Source organism: Sus scrofa, chromosome 7, assembly GCF_000003025.6.
Source record: "Sus scrofa isolate TJ Tabasco breed Duroc chromosome 7, Sscrofa11.1, whole genome shotgun sequence".
Taxonomy (NCBI): domain Eukaryota; kingdom Metazoa; phylum Chordata; class Mammalia; order Artiodactyla; family Suidae; genus Sus; species Sus scrofa.
In genome coordinates this window covers 45,948,638-45,962,061 of record NC_010449.5, presented here as the reverse complement: position 1 = coordinate 45,962,061, position 13,424 = coordinate 45,948,638, and the positions used below count along the sequence as shown (strand labels likewise).

Below are 13,424 nucleotides of genomic sequence, written 5' to 3'. Positions count from 1 at the left end.
CTGTGGTGGGGGAGCCTCGCCACGGGGTATTCCAAGAGTGTGGATTCCACACAGGATCAGGCCAAAGCAGGTCAAAGGCAGAACAGTTGAAGCTGTTCAGGCAACAGGTGGGAACAATGAAAAATTCATTTGGTTAAATGTGTGCTTAAATCAACACAGAAGTTATCCCAGTTGCTTGGTTTGGGAGGACAGTGCAAGCAATGTTTAAAACCTTTCTTTACTTCCTTTCTTCCTCCCCTCCCCTCCCCTTTCCTTTATTCTTTTCTTCTTTTTCTTCTTTCCCTCCTTTTCTCCCTTCCCTTCCCCCTCCCCCTTCTCCCCCTCCTCCTCCTTCCCTTCCGCCCTCCCCTTCTCTTCCCCCTCCCCCTTCCCCTCTTCCTCCCCCTCCTCCTCCCCCTTACTCCTCCCCCTTCTCCTCCTTGTCCTCCTCCTCCCCCTTCTCCCCTCCTCCCCCTCCTCCTTCTCCTCCTTCCCTTTCCCCTCCCCCTTTTCTTCCCCCCTCCCCCTTCTCCTTCTCCTCCCCCTCCTCCTCCCTCTTCTCCTCCTCCCCTTCCCCCTCCTCCTTCTCCTCCCCCCCTCCCCCTCCTCCTTCTCCTCCCCCTCCCCTCTTTCTTCCTCTTCTTCTTCCTCTTCTTCCTTCTCTTCTTCTTCTCCTTCCTCCTCCTCCTCTTCTCCTTCCTCCTCTTCCTCCTCCTCCTCTTCTTCTCTCCCTCCCTCTTTTCTTGTTCTTTGTTCCTTTTAAAATTTACATTAGAGGCTTGGTCAGATTTTCAAAGAAACTAGAAATATGATTTCATTCTCTCTGTGAAGAGAAATTAAAGTTGATTAACGGTCATGTGATTTTTTCCCCCCGTTCTGTAACAAGAGGATTTGATTTCAATACATTAAAAAAAAGATTAGTTAAATGTAAGGGGAACTAAGTTTTATCAGGCCCCTGGCCTGAGTCAGCTCCAAGTTTTCACATGTGTTTTTTTTCATTTAATCCCCTCAATAGATGCTAAATTTGTCAATGGCAGGGGTTGGTCTTTCATATTCTGCATTCAGATCATTATTTTTAAAACTGTAGCCTATGTTTTTTTTTTTTTTTTTTTTTTGTCTGTGCTCCACTTAATTTTGAAAAGGGAGATAGTCCCTAACAGATTTTAAAATTTATATTTAGGTTTTAAAATTATAATTATTTGAAGAACTTGATTTTTGGTATGTTAAAATATATATTCAAATTCTTTTGAATGTATGCAGTGAAACCTAATCTGTAGCAATTTGGCACTCATCATCTTTCTTTAAAGGAATATGAAAGCAAGCTTTTCTAAACAGTTGGAACTTTGTAATATTCCCTTTTTCCTCTAGAACTTGTATTATTCTGTTTTTTTTCTGGCTGCGCCTGCAGTGTGTGGAAGTTCCCAGGTCAGGGATTGAACCTGCACCGCAGCATTTACTAGAGCTGCTACGGTGACAACACTGGACCCTTAACCTGCTGCACCACAAGGGAACTTCTTTTTTTTTTCTGGGGGGTGAGGGGGTGGGGTTACTCTGTTTCATTTCTCACAACAAATTTTATCCTAATGAGTGCTTGAAAGTATTTTATTTATTACCCTCAGATTTTGCTACAACGAATGAATATACAAAGATTGAAATTAAATTTAAGAAGAAAACTTTCTAATTAAAAATTAAAATAAAAATGGTTTAAATTTCCTGTAATTTATATAGCTAAGATTAAAATTTGTTCTTTTAGATTGAATTATGATTACAATTATTACTAGTACCAAGTTACTTTAAATACCAGAAATATGTTGTAAATAATGATTACTAAATTTAAAAATTAACATTTATTGGCAGTATATCCCTTATGACATTGATAGGACTTTAAATTTTTTTCCATGAGTTCATCCATCCATGGATAGATATTACTAACTGTTAGGGTGGAAGTTTGGCATCAACTCTTTTTTTTTCCATTTATAGATATGAACACTAGAGCATTTGTTCACATAAATAAGAAGAGGGGAATGGAAGGAATTTTATGGTAGCAATTTCTTAAAATTCTTTGATCCACTTCTGAATTTTATGCCAGAAATTATATAGAGTATTTGGTTATCAAAATTATTATCAATGATCCATCCATCACAGCTTGTTGAGGTTCTCTTTCAATTTTGTTGAATGCTAAGAAATGGGAGCCTCATGACTCATAGAACTTCTTACTCAGAGTATTATGTTGGGAGAGGCCCTGAGTGTCTCTGCTCGTTCCTGCCAAGAGTGCCAGGAAGGCAAAGCTCTGGCTGCTTTTTATCCAGACCATTTCTCAGGGTAGTGAGCAACCTTGAGGTGAGCTAACATCTCTACCCAGACAGAGAGCAAGCTTGCCTCTGCTTGCTATAAACGTGTCAAATTCCCCAAGCTCAAGCTGATACAAACCCAGTGTACACAGCATCCATCTAGGTCCATCCATCTACTTGCATTGGCCCCATGAGGACACAGGAAACCATTGCAAACTGACATCATGCTCAGGCTTCTTGCTGTGCCAAGAGCAACAAAGGTCATCATCTCTGACCCATGAGTTGCGTGGAACCTTAAACAGGCTGGTTTGTTAGCTTTTAAGTAGAGTAAAATCCCAGAGCCCTAACATATTTATGGTTTTAATTTCTGGGAGGAATACTAAGAAGGCATTACTATAGCTCATTGAATGACCATTAATTGTAGCAGTTACTCTACATGGAGGCACTTATTTACTATGATCCAATCGAAGTGTTAGAAAAATCTAAATGCTGTTAACTTCGATGCATCCTTGTCAATATATTTTAAAAAAAAAACACTGAAAATGTTACCATTTACTTTAAATACACATACACACATATTCATAAACAATTTGGAGGCATAAATTTAGTTTATTCAATTTGGAGAGTGTCTGCCATTGTAATCTGATTGGCAAAGCCAGACTTTATAGTCTCAAATCAATCAACCAAAATAAATGGATTTGGTGTCATTTTTCTGCCTTTATTTTTTTAAACCCAAATAAATGTGTTATTATGCCTTTCTGGGACACCAATTTTATTTCTGAATGCAATAAATGGGTATTAGCTCAAACACTGCAAATAGTTATGAGCTCAGACATCTCAAAAATATGGACTTCAGTGCCCCTAATTTCATAGCATTTGCCATCTCAAAGGCAACATGCAACATTCTGTGCAAATTCAGACTCAACCTTTTGGCAACTCAAGCTTGTTCATGAATAAAACAGGGTCTCATTAAGGTTTAAAGCATGGATCGTGCAAAGAATCCTTTCCTGTGCCTGGACACAATTTGCAGCAGCTCCATAGATAGACTTTCTTATTCACTCTCCCCAAAGAGAGCCCAAATCAACATAAGTAAGTGTAAGAAAATTTGAAAGTCACTTCTCCAGTTGTAAAACTAGAAAAGTCTTTTCATACTATAATTTTGAGCAGTAATGCTGTTTCCTTTGCTGGAATGGTGGATATAAATTATTTATTGAGAATGGTTGGAAATATTCCTGAATTCATCGATCTGCATGGTAAGTATTTTGTCTACTGTGTCTTTTGCCACAGTCTGTTGAACAACTTTTCAGTGAAGTATGAGGATGTTTGAACAGAGAATCAGACTGATTACAGGAATACTGTTTCCTGAATTCCTGAACCCCATGTTCACCTGTCTGCTCCATATCTCCCACCACATTTCCAGTAGATGTCTCAAACTCGAGCTCTCTAGAACCAAACTCTTAATCTTCTATTCTAAACCGACTTCATCGGCAGCCTTCCTGGTCTCTGTTGTTGGCAACCTCATCCTTCTAGTTGCTCAGGTCAAAGTCCATCACTGGAGTCAACCTTGACTCCTGTCTTCACCTTCTCCCCAAATCCAAGTTATCAGGAAACCCTGAGACTGGTCTTCAAAATGTATCCAGAATCTTATTATTTCTCACCACCTCGACCATCTCTACCCTGTTCTGAGACTGTCTTCTTTTGTCTGAATTACTGCAATAACCTCATAACTACTCTTCCTGCTTCTGCCTGTGCCCTGCCCCCTGCAGTTGAGTCCCAACACAGTAGCCCAAAGGATCATTTCTAAACATATGTCATATGACACCATCCTCCACTCAGCATCCTGCGATGGTTCTCTTTCATCTAGTATAAAAGCTACTACCTTTACAAGGGCCAGAAATCTCCTCCCTGATCACCACACCACTCACCCCTAAGCCCCCAACTCCATCTATCACTACTCTCCTCTTTGTCCACTGCCCTCACCATGCTGACTGGCCTTCTTGATGTCACTTCTGCATACCAAAGGTACCCCGATTTGGGGTCTTTATACTCACCATATCCTCCTCCTGAATTGTTCTCCATGGATATGTATCTCCATCAAGTTTTTGTTAATTTAATGAATGCTCTTCTGAGAATGCTATTAAAAATCACTGTCATATTCCTTGGATTAGCACCCAAATTCCCTCTTACCCCTTGTTGCGAGACATGTTTTTCCAATCTTCTTGCTTGATTATCCACCCACAACCCCTCCTCATGTGATCTCATCAAAAGAGTGAAATAAAAGTGGTGTGGTTTCTTGAGGCAGGGCTCTTGGTTCTAGAGACCTTAAGTCCCCTGGTTCCCACCTTTACTGTCTCTCTGTCTCTGTGTTTTGCTTTGTGTTGGCATTTTGTTTTGGGTTGGTTTTTTCCTTAAGTTCCACAGCACACATTCTTCAGCCCCATCCTGCTGAACTGGTCTCAGCAAGCGGTGCCCAACGTGGGGCGGGAAACAGGCAGATATGAAGAACGAAGGACCATGACTACAGTGGGAATTTTTATTCATTGTAAGTGCTGTGGAGCCCTGAGAAGAAGGGAGGAATTTTGCATGGCCATGCTGAAGAAATCCTGTGGATACATTCCCTCTCTCAGGTATTTACAGGGTAAAATGGGAAATAAGGTAATTGTAGGAAACTATAGTCCTTACATTTGTTTGTTAGGACAACTTCTTAAAAAAGGGGGTGCAGGGGAGTTCCCATCATGGCTCAGTGGCTAACAAATCTGACTAGGAACCATGAGGTTGCGGGTTCGATCCCTGGCCTTGCTCAGTGGGTGGGTTAACGATCCAGCGTTGCCTTGAGCTGTGGTGTAAGTTGCAGATGCGGCTAGGATCCTGCGTGGCTGTGGCTCTGGTGTAGGCCGGCGGCTACAGCTCCGATTAGACCCCTAGCCTAGGAACCTCTATATGCCGTGGGAGCGGCCCAAGAAAATGGCAAAGGGACCAAAAAAAAAAAAAAAAAAGGTGCAAAAATAAGTGAAAGTAAGCTTTTGAAAATTTTTCAGACTATTGAGAAACATTGTGATTGGTTTCTTACATTAGAAACCTTAGATTTAAAGATATGGGAAAGCATAGGAATGGAACTTAGGATACTGCATGATGAGGGTGTTCCAATTTCTGGGTCTATTTGGAGTATTTGGAGCTTAATTAAATCAGTCTTAGAACCTCTTACAGACCACAGAGGACTTAGAGGAGAAGAAGAACGGGAATTTACACCTTTGTTGGGGGAACCTAAACCTGCAGTCCCTGAATAAAATTATCATAGAGAATATTTGGCTCCTGAGCCTTCTGCTCCAATTTTTGATTCTGATATTCTTCAATTGTCTCCTATTAGGAGTAAGGTGATGAGGACTCATCAAGTCTCTACTTCTAGGGTTGTAAAGAAAATGAGTGCTATCCGTGAATGCCATCTATTATCATTCAACAGGGGATATTACAGGCTCAAAGGGAAGGCGATTTGGATGCCATACATTTAGCCTTTCCAGTAACTGTCAGGGAGACAGTGGCCCCAGGCATTGATCCTGCCAACCTGATGGAGTTTATGAGTTTATTCATGAGCCCTTTCCTTTTAAAATTCTTAAAGAATTAAAACAGGCTGTTCAAAACTATGGTATTAATTCTCCTTTTACAAAAGGAATCACGCAGGGAGTAGCTGAAGGAAATCGCGTGATTCCTGCTGATTGGCATAACTTGACCCGTGCTGTGCTGTCACCTGGTGAAAATTTGCAATTTGGGTCTTGGTGGCAAGATCATGCCCAAATTGCTGCGAATGATGATTGGGCTGGAAGTCTTCCAATTGCAATGGAACAATTGTTGGGGATTGGTCCTTGGAATGATTCTCAAGATCGGATGAGAGTGAATGATTTTGCTGTTGAACAGATTAGATAATGTTGCTTAACGGCATGGGATAGAATTGAATCTAAGGGTCAAATGGGTACTTTTCACGAGATCCTAAAAGGCCCTAAGGAACCTTGTGCTGAATTTCTAGCTTGTTTACAAGAGGCATTAAAATGACAAATTACTAACTCTGAGGTGTCTGATACTATTTTTCAATTGTTAGCATATGAAAATGCAAATACTGATTGCAGAAAGGCCATAGGATTTTTAAAAGGAAAAGCTAACATTGCTGAATATATTAAAGCCAGTCAGGGAGTGGGGACGGAGTCCTTTAAGGCCTCAATGTTAGCCCAAGCAATGGCTAATTTATACATAAAGTCTTCAAAAATGCTCAAATCAAAGCTGGGGCAGATGAAGGGAATGATGCTATCTATAAATGCCAGAGGCAAATTAGAAGAGGGAGAATAAGATTCCCCACAGGGTGTCAGGTGGTTTCTATGAGTGATCCCAGTTGGTCTGCTGATGAAGGAGATAACCACAATTGGCAGAGAAATCATTTTGTTACTTGTGTAGTAGAGGGATTAAAAGCCTCATGAATAAAGCCTGTTAAAAACTATTGGAGGTTTACTAGGGGAACAAGAGTGTCCATCAACTTTCTTAGACTCAGAAAGGCATTGAGAAAACATATACCAAGGAACACAGAAACAATGGAGGGCCAAATAATTCTGAAGGATAAATTCATAGCTCAATTGGTGCCAGATATATGGAGAAAGCTCCAAAAAATTGGCTTTTGGCCCTGATCAGGAGCTGGAGCACCTCCTCAGAGTAGCAACTCAAATATGTTATAATTGGGGCCAGGAAGAATGAAGGAGAACAAGAAGAGAGACAGAGAAAAGGCTGAGGCTCTAGTTACGGTGCTACAGGGAGTCAACCTGGGAGTTTCCAAGGTGAGAGGACCAGGGCAGAGACCTATGCCTGGAGCCTGTTTCCTCTGTGGAAAAGAGGGATCCTTTAAATGGGAATGCCCTTAGACTCAGCTGTGCCTCATATGTTGGGGGAGATCACTGGAAGAGGGACTGCCCCTGAAGATGAAGGTCTCTGTGGTGGACCCCTCAGGCCCAGGATCAGGACTGATGGGACATTTCCATAATGGCTCCAGTCCTTATCACCACTCAGGAGCCCTGAGTGACTCTAAACGTAGGAAGACAGCCTATTGACTTCCTGCTGAATACGGAGCCACTTTTCAGTCCTCCTCTCCAATCATGGGCCCCTCCCTCATGAATCTGCCACATTCATGTTTCTGGCAAGCTGGTTACAAAATTTTTACACAACCTTTGAGTTGTGCCTGGGAATCCATTTTCTTTTCTCAATGCCTTTCTGATTATTCCAGAGTCCAACTCCTCTTTTAGAAAGAGATATTTTGTAAGAGGTTAAAGCCTCAATTCACATGGCAATGGAGGATTTCCTGTGTGGCTCACAACATAATTACTCGGCAATCCCTCACATTTTATTTTTGTACAGTATATTAACTATGAGCAAAATGATAGTGTATGTCAGTCAAATGTAAAGCTTTTCTTTTATTAGTATTAATGCAGAAGCTCATGGAAAGTATCAGTTTAATCTGAACAATATATTATTTCCTTTCAGTTCCCAATCTGTTATTTCACAGACCATGGTTAATAGAATGTCCCAAAAAATAAAATAAAAAAAAGAGGGGGATATATATGCCAATAGAGCCTAATCAAGGTTTCTGCATTTCCTTAACTAAGGCCTTGTTATAAAATCTAAATGTTGTATTCCTAATTGTCCACAGAATGTGTCTCATTCCCTGTTAGATCTTCAACAGTAGATTCATGAGCTGTCCTATCCAGCTCCAGCTTTTGGAGCTGCTTTGTGGAACCAGCTGACCTCCTCTTCCTGGTGAAAATGTTTCTTTCACCATAGTTATTGTGATCTTGATCCTTTTATTCAGACCCTGTATAATTAATTGTATTTCTTGCTTCATTACATCTCAATTAAGAGCTATCAGTGTTCAAATGTTGATAGAAGGGGTATCCAAAGCAATGTGTCAGGGCCCACTTGACTGTCCCATGAGTGGAGACCTAACTGCTTTCCCTAATGATGCCCCTTTTCAGTAGGAAGAAGTTAGAGTGGTTGTTGCTCCTTTTCCCACAGTTAGAGTCTCCAGCTCGGGGGTCGGGATTGAGAATATGGGCTTTGATACATTCTTTGATGTGGCTATTGATTAACATTTGTAAATTAAGGGTCGCATAGAACCCCAACTGCTATAAAGTTTACAGTTATTACCCCCATGGACCCATCCTCTGCCACCACATCATAGTCAAGAAGTCTGCATCCGCGGCTGACATGGACACCTGGGAGGCTGGGCAGCACCTCGAGAATCCCCTCATGGTCAAGTTCCAGAGACTCCCTTCACCATCGTCAGAGAATGCTGAGCCCTGCTCTGGCCACTCCTGGAAGCTGGTCATTCTACACACAGCAGAAGCGCGAGGAGTTCTACATGAGACTTAACTTGGATTCGTGCTCTGTCTATAGATGAGGGAAGCAAGCGGTTTGGGAAGTAGTGATGAAAGGAAGTTGTGGGATCTCTTTTTGTCCTCCTGTAAAAACAAAAAGGGGGAGATGTCACGAGACGTATTTTTCTAATTTCTTGCTTGATCATCCATTATCACAAGACATGTTTTTCGAATCTTCTTGCTTGATTATCCACCCACAGCCCCTCCTCATGTGATCTCATCAAAAGAGTAAAATAAAAGTGGTGTGGCTTCTTGAGGCGGAGCTCTTGGTTCTAGAGACCTTGAGTGCCCTGGTTCCCACCTTTACTGTCTCTGTCTCTGTGTTTTGCTTTGTATTGGCATTTTGTTTGGGGTTGGTTTTTTCCTTAAGTTCCACAGCACCCATTCTTCAGCCTCATCCTGCTGAGCTAGTCCCGGCAACCCCTATGGCAGGAACCCCCTAAGGAGGTCCCTAGTGATCTTCACCTCCAGGGACTCCTGGCCTGTACAGTCTTTCTTCTTTGAGTAACTTGTTTCTAACTAATGGGACATGGCAAGTTGAGAAGCTGTCACTTCTGTGATTGGATTATATAAAATTTTGACTTCTACCTTGCAAGCAGCTTTTCTTTTTCATTTTTTTCAAAAAAGTATAGTTGATTTACAATGTTCTATCAATTTCTGCTGTACAGCAAAGTGACCAGAATATATATAGTCTTTTTCTCAAACTATCTCCTATCATGTCCTATCACAAGTGATTGGATAAAGTTCCCTGTGATATACAGCAGGCCCTCATTGCTTATCCATTTACTAAATGTCATAGTTTGCATCTACTAACCCTAAACTCCCAGTCCCTCCCACTCCATCTCCCTTCCTCTCCCCCTTGGCAACCACAAGTCTGTCCTCCATGTCTATGAGTCTGTTTCTGTTGTGTAGAGAGGTTTACCTATGCCCTATTTTAGATTCCACATGTGATATCATATGGCATTTGTCTTTTTCTTTCTGACTTACTTCACTTAGTAGAGAATCTCTAGTTGCATCCCTGTTGCACTAGCAGCTTTTCTTGATGGTCTTCTCTACTTGCATATTTTGATGAAGGAAGCTGCCCTATTCGAGAAGCCATGTGGCAAGGAACTGAGGGGCCTCTGTTCAGCCACCAGATAGTAACTGAGACTCTCAGGCCAACAACCTACAAGGAACCAAATGCTTCCAATAACTGATGAGGGAACTCAGAAAGGGAACCTTCCCCAATTGAGCCTTCAGATGAGACCACAAACCCTGTGCTGACATGTTGATTGCCACCAAGTATAAGGTGAAATAGAGGATCCAAATAAGTTGTGCTTAGATCCCTCACTCACAGAAAGTGTGAAAAAAAAAATACATGTTCCTTTTTTTGTGTGTCAGTATCTTTTTAGGGCCATACTCACAGTATATGGAAGTTCCCAGGCTAGGGGTCAAATCAGAGCTGTAGCTGATGGCCTACACCACAGCAACAGCAACACTGGATCCAAGCCAGGTCTTCGATCTACACCATAGCTCATGGCACTGCTAGATCCTTAACCCACTGAATGAGACAGGGATTGAACCTGCATCCTCATGGATACTAGTTGGGTTCATTACTGCTTAGTGACAATAGGAACTCCCTTGTTTCTTTAATTCACTAAATTTTGAGATTATTTGTTACATGGTAATAGGTAACTGATACATCCTGTATACATCCTCCCTGCTATAGCATTAGCTCCCTAAGAGCAAAAATCTTTGTTTGGTTACTAGTATATCCTAACTATCCTGAATAGTGCTTGGAACATAGTAGGTGCTTATATTTGTCAGATAAAGGAAGAAATGGGTCATTGAATTAATGAATGGTGTTCCTGGCATCCAGCTATCAACAGTGTTAACAGCTTTGTAGCTATTAACAGTACACTGGGAATTATAACTTTTTATGGTCATGTGATACTTCCCATATTTTGCAATGAATGGTGCTGATTTGTAATTGGTTATCCAGAGTCAGCTTTGATGACGCCCTGAAAATGTTAAAGTCCTTTACATTTTTGCCCAAACCCTCAGATTTCATCCACACAAATTCAGTAGTTTTATTTTTCCAATCTGGATATTTGCAAATAAAACTATTGCAGGATAGTTTCACACTATTGTTAGTTTCTAGTTTCTCCATCAGGAATGGTGTAGTCTCTGATAATTGTTAGGAGATCAAAGAAAAGAGGACCTTAAAATTGGTATCATCATTCTTTTTTTTTTTTTTTGCTTTTAGGCCCACACCTGTGGCATATAGATGTTCCCAGGCTAGGGGTCTAATCAGAGCTGTAGCTACTGGCCTATGCCACAGAAATGCAGGATCCGAGCCAAGTCTGTGACCTACACCACAGCTCATGGAAATGCCAGTTCCTTAGCCCACTGAGCAAGGCCAGGGATCGAACCTGCAACCTCATGGTTCCTAGTCGGATTCATTTCCACTGCACTACGATGGGAACTCTGGCATCATCATTCTTCTATATCTAAATTTGAAACATCCCAATATTAGCCCAAATGCCCATCTCTTATGCCATACTTTACAGGAATAGAAATACATCAAAAAAAGGAAAGATAGCTCTTCACAGCATCACAAGGCTTTGATGAATCAGGTTTTGTGGACTCCAACATTTCAAATGGCCCCATTGTCATTCCAGAGGTTTTTTTACACCTCCAGAAAATGCATCCTGGGAAGAATCAGGAGTTAAAAATACATATCTCTCTATAAAGGGCAAGATGCAGGGCTGTGAAAGGAGAAGTAGAAAAGGACAACTGGGCTGAGAGTGAGAAGAGGTGGCTTTTGGCAGAGAGTCTCTGTGGGAGCCAAGGGTCTGTCTGGAAAGTGGTTCCCCTAGAGCTTTCGATGTCCCTCTACATGTTAGAAGGACTTTGTTTATCCCAGTTTGCTGGGCTCCGGCTTAACCAACCAAAGAGCACTTGCTTGGGGTTGCCTTTGGAGCAGAGGAGGGTTGAGGTACCTAGTGGCTATTTTCACAGGCTTCTAGGCCGACTTCCTTCAGGTTACAGGCTTGCACTGATATGGCGGGGAGCTAAGTGAAAAAACTATTTCTCATCCTTGGAGCCTCTGAGGTTTAGGAGTCTTAGATTCTGTGGAATTAAATGGACTTGCCTATAAAAGGGTGAAAGTGATACACTCCAGCAGAAAATTCTAAGGGCACAAAAGTGTGCAAACAGACATCTAAACTGGAGCGGGAGTCTAGGGGACTGCCTTCTATATTTTTTTTCAATCACAATGGAAAATTGACTTCATTCAAAATACCAGATTGAATTCCTCTGTTTTGAATTAGGCTTTTTCTTTAAGAAACAGAGTGAGAGTTTTATATATCCCTAATTCCCTCTGGGAGACATCACAGGGGTAGAAGTAAGCCACATTGCTATCTATGTATGTAGTATTTTATTAATAATTAATGTGTGGGGTGATCCCATGGTGGTACAGTGGTAACGTACCTATTACTTGGGTTCCAGCCTTGGCCTGGATCAGTGGGTTAAGGGTCTGGTGTTGCCATGAGCTGTGGTGTAGGTTGCATACATGGCCTAAATCCTAGGTTGCTGTGGCTGTGGTGTAGGCTGGCAGCTACTGCTCTGATTCGACCCCCTAGCCTGGGGACTTCTGTAAGCTGCAGTCGCGGCCCTAAACAGCAAGAAAAAAAAAATAACGTGTTTAAAACAGATACAAATTAAATTTGCAGAATGGTGAGATCAGAGGGTTCGTTTGATATACCGTGTACAATGTAGTGTGGCATCCAGATTCTGGTCTCTGGTACCCAATGGAATGTCAGTGGTACCAGCAGAAGACTTTGGTAGGTTGTGTACTTACTTGTGATAAATAAAACCTTTCCTGAGGAGTCTCAGAAATTTAGATGTATTTGGGGAGAGTCATAGGATGTTCAAGTCCTGCTGAGCATGAGGAGCAGGGCAAGTGTCACAACATGTGGGCTAATGATGTCCCATTTGTCACCACATTCCAAAGGATGAGGAAGTCCAGTGGAAACTCAAGTTACATATAAAAACCTTAGTTCTTTTGAGCAGCAACTGTTGAAACCCTTTGCTTCTTCCCTATCAGCTGCCTTTTGAATGATCTCCCCCAGTGCCCTTCCTCATCCCATAAAAGGCTAGGGCTGGGATGTATCCTTTTTTGCAATGACATGGGGTGAAGCAAGCCTTTTTCTTTTTGCTTTCTTCCAAAGTACACACTAGAATGTTCCCTCTAAGCCCTTGGATGGGCATGTTGAGACAGATCTCCAGGCCTCCCAGGATTTGAAGGAGGAATGGGAAGTGGTCCTCCCAATGGCAGCAGGAGACTGGTTAGCACAGAAAACGATGGTTTCTCTCCATGAACAGAAGCCAGTGCTCCCACCTGTTCCCAGCTTTGCCCTGCCCTCCAAGTCCAGGCCTGGCAGGCTGCCTAGTTAATATTTAAAACAGAAACCTGTTGGACAGAAAGAAATTCCTCCAAATCACAAAGGGCCTTCACACTGAAACTCCCTCCTAAATCTCTCCTGGGCAGAGAACATTAGTCACATTATCCAGTAACTCTGGGTGAGAAGGCTTTCCCTGGGGAACAGTATTATTAGCATTTAGGTCAGGAAAGTTCTAAGGAAGAGCCTTGAATTTTAAAGCCAGGGAGGGGGATCTGAGAAGATTCGGGGGCTTCAAATACCAATGTTCTGTCAATTGCTGCTGTACATCAAAGTGACCCAGTCATACATATACATACATTCTT

The 13,424-nt window shown here is 41.9% G+C and overlaps 1 long non-coding RNA gene across 1 annotated transcript; it reads left to right on the top strand.

Annotated features, from left to right (window-relative positions):
* Window positions 4,657–9,270, top strand: LOC110261539. The gene is made up of 2 exons (XR_002345757.1): window positions 4,657–4,897; window positions 8,405–9,270. It is a non-coding gene; the product is annotated as an uncharacterized LOC110261539 (long non-coding RNA).